At 40.8% G+C, this 9,621-nt stretch overlaps 1 protein-coding gene across 1 annotated transcript in view; it reads right to left on the minus strand.

Moving 5' to 3' along the window:
• Positions 1-9,621, minus strand: part of LOC136255321 (uncharacterized) — a 51,706-nt gene that overhangs the window by 41,299 nt on the left and 786 nt on the right. The window lies entirely within an intron of this gene.

Raw genomic sequence — 9,621 nt, forward strand, 5'->3', positions numbered from 1 at the left:
ATCAACACAGGAACCCGACCTCACTATGGAGACGGATGCTTCAATGCTGGGCTGGGGAGCAGTCTGCCAGGGCATACGAACAGGGGGACTATGGTCTCAGATGGAACGGAAGAACCACATCAATTATCTGGAACTCCTCGCAGCCTGGTTCGGAGTGAAAGCACTTACAGGGTAATTGCCAAAGATAGGAGGAACATTCATATCCATCTGAGGATGGACAACCGAACAGCAGTGTTCTATGGAAATCGAATGGGGGGGATTCGTTCCCCAGTGTTGAGCAGCCTAGCAATTCAACTTTGGCAGTGGTGCTTGGAGAGGAATTTGTCCATCACAGCAGAGCATCTCCCTGGGGTAGACAATTGTGTGGCAGACGAGGAATCCAGGATAATTCAATCGACTGCAGAGTGGCAGTTACACCGACCGATATTTCAACAGATCCTGGAATCCCTCGGCAACTGCAACATAGACCTGTTTGCAACTCGCCTCAATACTCAGTTGAAACAGTTTGTGAGTGGGAGACCAGATCCTGACTCAGTGGGGGCCGATTCCCTATAGCTGCCCTGGAACAGGTGGGAGGGATATGCCTTCCCTCTTTTTTTGCCTAATTGGCAGGTGTGTCAAGAAAGTCAGAGAGGACAGGGCTTCTCTGATACTAGTAGCACCAGTCTGGAGGTCACAGCTGTGGTATCCAGCATTACTAGAACTGTTAGTGGACTTTCCCCTAATGCTCCCAGGAATTCCGAAGCTCTTGTCAGACCCATTTGGCAAGCCACATCCTCTGATGGCAACAGGCCAGCTACAACTAGCCGCTTGGAAAGTATCAGGCATAGACAGCAGGCAGACAGAATTTCAAGCGAGGCTTCACAGCTGTTGGCAGCAGGATGGAGCAGGGGCACAAACACAACATACGAAAGTGCTTGGAGGAGATGGGATAGCTGGTGCTCTGAACGGCAAGTTGATCCCATTTCTAAAAAAAAAAAAAAAATCACGTGACGCGAGTGTGGCTAGGGTCTTCCTCTTCTTCCCTTGAAGAGTTTAAGACCCGGGAACTGCGTCTTTTTGTGTTTATTTTGCGTTACTCTACCCGTCCCAGTCAAATTATCAACTGGGATAGTCGCCAGCCTCGCCAGAAGACATTTTTAGACGTAAACTTTTGGAGTGAAAACTATGGCAACCCCTCAAAAACCCAAGAGGAAGCTGGCAGGAAGTTCTCCGCCCAAAAGAAAATCTAAAAACGTCAAGAACAGTGAAGCCGACTGCATAGTCTGCGAAGAAGCGATCTTGGAGCCTGGCGAAAATTCTGATGGTGATGAAGCCGTATTCTGTGAAGGTGACTGTCAAGGCTGGATCCACAGAAAATGCGCGGGCCTGACCCGTCCAGCATTTCTCAAACTAGGTGAGTCTGACTCTCAGTACTTATGCTCTCATTGTATGCTGGTTAACCAAAACAGTGAAATAAACAAATTAATGAATACCATTAAAGACCTAAACGCCAGCATAGTTTCACTTACAGAAACAATCACCCTACTACAGTCATCTGTCAACAACACAAATCAATCAGACCAGACAGCAGGCAACACATCGACATCTCCTAACATCCCATCAGAAGCCAGTGTCAATACTTCTGCAAATATAACCAATACCAAAGCCAGAAATACTGACAGAAACCACAACATTGTCATCTATGGTATCCAGGAGTGCCCTCCAAATATGCCAAGAGTCGCCAGATCTAAACTTGACTTGGAGAAAGTTCTCCCGATCCTTAACACCATCGACACTAGTATTGGTGATACTTCAATTAATGACATTCACCGATTGGGAAAATTCTCAGCTGATAACAATCGTCCAAGACCAATACTAGTTAAATTTCTCCGTACACTTGATGCCAGCACTGTCTTATTCAACAGAAGCAAAACCAAAAAACCTATCCTGATTAAACCTGACATGACACCTGAAGAGAGAAAGATAGAATCAATCCTTCTTCATGAACGTTGGAACCTTATTCAACAAGGAATAGACCGTAAGGCTATAAAACTTCGCAACGGTCAGATTCTTATCAACAACAGACTTCATGGCATAGTTACAGACTTCAAATTTGTTAATTCCTCCAGTGGTTCATCTACTACAAGCTCTACATCTGCTAGTATTGCACCCGACTCTGTCCCTAATCAACAACCCTCTGTTCCTAATCAAAATCAATGACTACCTAATTGTTTCTACATAAACACTAGAAGTATTGTTAATAAGTTAACACAATTCCAATCCTTAGTTTACTCTCATGAATATGACTTGGTTGCTATTACAGAAACCTGGTTAACCAGCAATGTATTTAACAATGAAATTCTACCAAATCAATACATTATCTATCGCAATGATCGTAGGTCTAGAGGTGGAGGGGTCCTAATTGCCGTTCGAACTCATATCATCAGTAAACTCTTACCCTCCCCCACCAATATTGCTCACAATTGTGGAATCCTTATATGATCAAAGATACCACTATTCTTGAAAAAGTACAAAGACGAGCCACCAAGTTCATTCTAGCTGATTATGTCAGTGACTATAAAACACGCTTACTCTGGTTAGGTATCTTACCTCTAATGTATATGCTCGATCTCTATGATATTATGTTCCTTGTCAAAGCTTTACAACAGCCATCTTCTCAATTTAACATATACAACTACATATCATTTAGCTCTTCCAACACCAGGTCTTCGTCTACTAACAAACTAAATCATGTCCGCACTAATAGTAACTATGCCAGAAACTTCTACTTTAATAGAATTCCCAGGATATGGAACCAATTACCTTGCATTGACATCAACCAGTCCCTACCAGTCATCAAAGCTACTATTCAGAACTATCTATGGCAACACTTCACCACAAATTTCTCTCCTGACAATCCCTGCACCTATCATTACTGCTGTAGATGCAGCAAGTGCTATGATTCTGGACTGACAATTAACTTTACTACATAAGTTTAATTAAATCCCGGCTGCCAGCACAGGTTGCTGGCAGACCATCAATGCAACTTTTTCTTCATCTATACCCACCTACACATGTATAATTATAATTGTATGTTGCATTGTAAAGCATTAATTATATAACCAAGTACTAAGAATAATACGAAACGCGGTTAAAATTACGTAATAAATAAATAAATAATTAAATAAATAAATAATTAATAATTAATGTTTGAGAAAACTACGAGGCCTAGAGACATGAACTAACCGGGGATAGATTCGCCTGTGAATGAAGGCACAAACGTATAATCGTCGCTCCTGTTTGTGCTGATGACTTGACCATACGTGTAATTCTATATAATGCCCTGTACCACACCCTTGCTTAATTACTTACATATTGCGCGAAGAAGATTAGTGATGCCCGTGCAGGAGAGCCAGAAGCCACTTGTGTAAACAAGAAGATTACAGAAGCCACTTGTGTAAACAAGAAGATTACAAGTAAGTTTATATGTTTGTAACATCTCAAGTCTCCATGCCAGCTGCCAGTGGATTCACTGATTCATGTAAATAAACAATACAAGAAAACATTAAACTGACATATGCCACGCTCTTTACAATAAGCTTACAGTTACATATAAAATACAAGTAAACAATTTTGTCTTGTGCAGCTGGCATGGCGAACTTTCTTTGTGTTGGTGTCAGGCAATTCAATACGTGCTTAATCTTTTTTGCCTTCACCTGGCGTAGCTACTAGGCTCTAGTGGCTTGGCTGTCTTCCTTTATCTGGTTCATCTGGCTTGCATACGCCTACAGCATTGTGTAGCTATCTCCTGAAAGTTGTGTATGCATAACTATGGTGTGTCACCCATCACTGTGCCATTGCTACATCACTGATGAACCTTACTTAGCTCTAGTTGATGTTGATATGCATTGCTGTATATTGGCTAATAATTTTTATCTGCATGGTGATGTTGCCTATAATGTATTGCTGCATACAATACTGCAATAATGTATAGTTCTCTCCTGTATGTTTTGTATACATATACTTTGTACACATCACTGTGCCATTTATACCACACCAATGATGTACTGGCACTTAGCTACTGGTGGCCTTTAGTTACGATGCCACTATAGTGTTATATCTGTCACTACTGTGACATATTGAGTTGATTTGGGGATAATGCATTCACCACCTAATAGCCTCACCGGGGGGCTGTCACGTTGGTGTATGTACTTGGTTATATGTGACGCGGTCCTAGTAATAATAATAATAATAATAATAATTCATGTGCTATCCAGCCATTCTTGGAGTTCTTAACAAGTTTGTTCAAGGAAGGACTACAATATCAAACAATAAATAACATACGGTCTGCCATCTAATGACTCACAACCATATCGAAGGACTACCTATGGGTCAACACCCACTAGTTTCAAGGCTTTTGAGAGGTGTCTACAACACTCGCCCACCACAACCCAGATATTCAACTACATGGGATGTTGGTGTGGTTATCAAGTATTTACAGTCACTCGGTGAGAATGATACTTTACTCTTGAAGACACTGACACAGAAGTTAGCCCTGCTGATGGCCCTTGTAGGAGCAAACAGGGTATCAGAGTTACAAGCCTTAGATCTTCGCTACCGGACTTACAGACCAGAAGGTGTTTGTTTTCAACTGCCAACTTTAAGGGTGCTAGCGGGTTTTTGAAGCCATTCAAGGGACAACCCACATAACCACATGCGGCTGTTACATCATAATTGGCAATATTACGCATACTCAAAGTATCCAACTTTAAGGGTGCTAGCGGGTTTTTGAAGCCATTCAAGGGACAACCCACATAACCACATGCGGCTGTTACATCATAATTGGCAATATTACGCATACTCAAAGTATCCGTGTCAGGCTGCTGTGTTTTGTGCCAAAGAAATTGGCCAAGAAACAGTCTATTTCGTTTGAAAACCATCACGAAAATGATCGTCTGGGTGCCCAAAAGTGACAATAGAGTGAATTAGCCTGAAAGTAAGTGCTGGTTTTGAAGACAGGTGCGAACGCAAGCTGATTTGTAGTCAACACAGTTCTTCCTGTGTTTTCTCGAGTGATAGTGTATGCTGGTAAGTTATATTTGTAATTGTACACCTGTTCTTAGGTAGAGACGATGTTCCAGCTGGATTTATCACCTATTACAAGACACTGACTGTGTGTTACCTATCGAAGAGCAGGCTTGGCGACTCCACAAGCAACAGGAAGGTGCCCTAGTGTGTAAAGAAAAGGAACAATAGCTTTTTTTTTGTTCAGAACTTCATTTATAACTTGTTATTTGATAAAGTTGGCATTTGTGGTTTATTGAAATTTGTTGTAATAACTGGTCGGCGTGTACATGTTCTACACTGCATTGTAAAAGGCGATATTCTGGAATACACGATAGTCGGATTTCTACCAAACTTTTGGTGGACCATCAGTGATAAATTTGCCAACTTCTAGCGCATGGAATTATAATTGTTGTGATCCAGCACGAAGTTACAAGGCCCGGAAGTCGAAGTTCGCTCACTGGCACTCGCTCTTTGTTTTATAACTCAGGAAAGAAGAAGTGCAAAGATAAATCCATGCGCTAAGTTTCCACAAGTTTATTGAAGAATCTTCATAGCGAATTTGATACCTGTGCAAGCAGCCAGTATCTCGGAATAAAAAAATGTATGGGTTAACTATCAGGGACTATAGCGCGTGAATGAAACAAGGTACAATCTTATACGTCTCTGTATAGTAGAAAGTTAGGTCAATCTTCGAAGTGGTAGATTAAATTCCTGTAGCTTCTTTTTTGCCTGTATCAAAGGTAAAAACAACAGCATTTGTGTGGCTTCAAAAAGGCGGTAGCACCCTTAAGCAAGAAGAGGAAAGCCGGAGCACCTCCTAAGCAGTTTACATTTGGAGCCTTTCTTAATGACAGCCGATTATGCGTAATGAGTTGATTACGGCAATACGAGGCAGTTACACTTGAACATAGAGAGAGTGATCCAAGAAGCCCCCAACTGCTCTTCTTGTCTTACATCAAGCCTCATAAACCAGTCACCTCACAACGCCTAGCTAACTGGCTAAAGGAGATTCTGGGAAAAGCTGGGATAGATACCTCAGTGTTCAAGGCTCAATCAGTCAGAGGTGCTTCTAGCACTGCGGCATCTGTGAAGGGAGTCCTGATTGAAGATATACTTCGTACCGCAGATTGGAGCACTGACTCTACCTTCCGACGATTTTACTACCGCCCTGTACAAACAAATAACTATGCTCAGACATTGCTCCAACCAAGAGCAGATCAATCCCAGTGTTCATAGAACTTCAAGACAGGTGTCAGTCTGTGTGACATGGACATTCTTTGTCTTTGTAGCAATAACTTACATTATTGGACTTTGTGCCATTGATATTGTTGGTCTTTGTACCATTAACACTGTTGGCCTTTGTGCCTCTTGCCATTGATATTGTTGGTCTTTGTACCATTAACACTGTTGGCCTTTGTGCCTCTTTTCACATTATATTACTGACCTTTGTGCCATTCACAATATTTGTCTTTCATGCCATTTATGTTATTGGTTTTTGTGGCATACTCTATTGGCCTTTGGGCCATTTATTAGTGACTAGGTACCTTTTGTTGCCGTATATATAGCGGTAACCGCAGATGTGTAATTGCTGTGATATAACAATATGTTTGTAGGCTTTAAACTCTACCAGCGTTACATGCAGCGAATTTCACGAAATATAATTGATGATTTGATGAGGGCCCGAAGGGCCTGAAGTTAAATCGTAATTATATGAGTGAAATGAGCAAATGTAACACTGGCCCATTCCCTACATGCATTTTATTTATTATCCCTCCAGTGTTATTTGCTCTGTAGGCTCACTACGGTGGCAGCAAAATGAAGTGAGTTCTGGAGCGCATGTGTGACCGGATATTGGACTCAGTTTTTCTATTTATTTTTGTATAGAGCTACTAATTGCTGCATTTTCGCGTGTAGAAAGAGAAATACCAGTGTTACATTTGCTCATTTCACTCATATAATTACGATTTAACTTCAGGCCTTTCGGGCCCTCGTCAAATCATCAATTTTTATAGTAATCACACATTAAAACAACCTAAAATATAATTTGTGAGCCTTAACTTGGTATTACAGGTTCATTGAAAAAACCTCGACAGCCATTTTCCCTTTCCCTATACAAACTACTTGTATTTACATACACGTAATTATCAGGCAAAATATCAAGCACTAGCACTCATAATGTCTACTACAACAAGTTGATGTTGTGCTACTTCTAAAAACCAGGCGCCATGCATCTAGCTAACTCATCTGGAATTAACTATAGACAGTATATACTACTATGAATTAACCAACTATGTATTACTACTTTACAATAGGGTAGTTTTGGGTTGTGCAATAATATTATTAGCTAATTCTCGTATTTCGTAATTCATGAAATATTCGTAATTCGTTCAATTACGTTGCTATGCACTGCTAAGGAAGCGTTTGTTAAACAAACCACTTTTACCAACATATTACGCACAAAATCATCTTCTAAACTGTTTTATAGTGTGACTAACGTGTTTTTTCCCACAAATTCTCTCGACAAAGCCTTAAAGCTGCTCTTCATTTTCGTTCGCGTACGTAAGGGATACGCCCCCTTTCAACTCGAAGCGATAGGCTATTCCTGGCAGTGTACGAGGCCTGCATCGTTGTTTTTCAGTTGCTAAATGCCTGAAAACCTCAAGGGGAAGGTAGTCTGAGGAAAGTCACCACAACCGTATTTCAGTCCGCCGAAAAGAAACCACCTCAGAGCAAAGTTCACCTGTGCAGAAGTTTAATACAGACTTCATTTCACTTTTACTTCTTACATAAAAGCTGCTTTTACCGTTATTAAACGATTTTGCTCACGTGGGTGTGTACGGACAAACATAGATAGGTAGATAGGTACACACACACACAATTTTACGAAAACAATTTCAGTAAACCAGGCGCACGCCTGGTTTAAAAAAGAAAGCCCTTGAATTGCTCTACACTACAGTATGTCTGCACTATGACATCCGTACTTATGCTTCAATGTTACCTTAGCAACATTTGTTGATTACAATACAACATGCGCTCCATACAAAACTCCATAGAAAAAGTCAATACACACATGTAGGGCAAACCTCAAAAGTACAACTTGTTACCCTCAACCAATTTGGTATCACTCAATTTATTATAGCTTACTGATTAAGAATCTACCTGTACCTAGTGGTTAACTGGTTAGTTTACAAAACAACACATGTGTAAAAAAACAGGGTTTTACATTGTACCAGTATGCACCTCAACACGTAATTTAGTCGTACAAGGCTACAGTGTACATCCGGCCTTTTCCTTGTGTCCCAGCACCAACTCTTATATACCACATAAATCGCTGTTTACAGTATGTCAAGGATTACAATGAGCCGTATTTCATCTCCATAAACCATAGATCTATGCAGAACTGTTTAAAAGATGGTGTATTACCATAACTGTGAAGCCACACAAAAGCAAAAATTGACATTTTGATATGCACTGCTGTCCAAGTCACGCTAACTCTAGGGGTGTCACTATTCAGTGGACTGGACTACTGGACTGACATATTTTTGGTTTTTGCACATTCTATGGTTGGATTTACGGAGTCTTGCTAGTAAGAACTCTTTGGGCACCTGCAGCCCACTTCTAAACACTTCTAAACACTGAAGACAAACAGTGGAATATGTGAAAACTGTCTCTTAATAATTTCGCTACTGTTCATTATGCCACTATACAACACTTATTCCTTACCTGGTGTGTAGTAATGCTGCAGGCAGTGCAGGGAATTCCGGCAGTGAATGTGACAGCAATAGTTAACCAGCAATCAACTAGCCAGTAGACAATATCCTTCAAGATATATCCTTAGAGCAAGCTTTAGGAGCAAGCTAGTCTTATTAGTCTTGCTCTCACTAGTCTCGCTGTTTCAGTGTAGGGGCTTATCAAATAAAGATTATAAGCGCCCATGCTGAAAAATCTCTAATTGGTAAGCCCCTGCACTGACTAGAGAGGTCTGGCCATGCTGGTGAGACTAGCTTGCTCCTCAAGGATATCTCGAAAGATTGTCTACTGGCTAGTTGATCGCTGGTTAACTATTGCTGTCATATTCAGTTCCCTGCACTGCCTGCAGCATTACTACACACCAGGTAAGGAATAAGTATTGTATAGTGGCATAATGAACAGTAGCGAAAATATTAAGAGACAGTTTTCGCATATTCCACTGTTTGTCTTCAGTATTTAGAAGTGGGCTGCAGGTACCCAAAGGGTTCTTACTAGCAAGGCTCAATAAAACCAACCTCAGAATGTGTAAAAACCAAAAATATGTCAGTCCAGTAGTCCAGACCAGTGTTCCAGTCCAGTAGTCCAGTCCACTGAATAGTAACCCCCTTAACTCTAGGGCATTGAAGGTACAGTGTAGCTAGCTTACAAAAGAAGTTGGGTAGGAGGAGAAATGCAATTTCATATTGTCATAGATTGTTTACACCCCCCTCTAATGTTGTGGTCAAACTACATATATTTATACATATACTACTGGCATAGTTTTATACATAGCATCTCAACAGTGGTGTATGTAGTCTCATGCCTAGACCCCTTTCTTTTGTA

Source organism: Dysidea avara, chromosome 5 (assembly GCF_963678975.1).
Source record: "Dysidea avara chromosome 5, odDysAvar1.4, whole genome shotgun sequence".
Lineage (NCBI taxonomy): Eukaryota > Metazoa > Porifera > Demospongiae > Dictyoceratida > Dysideidae > Dysidea > Dysidea avara.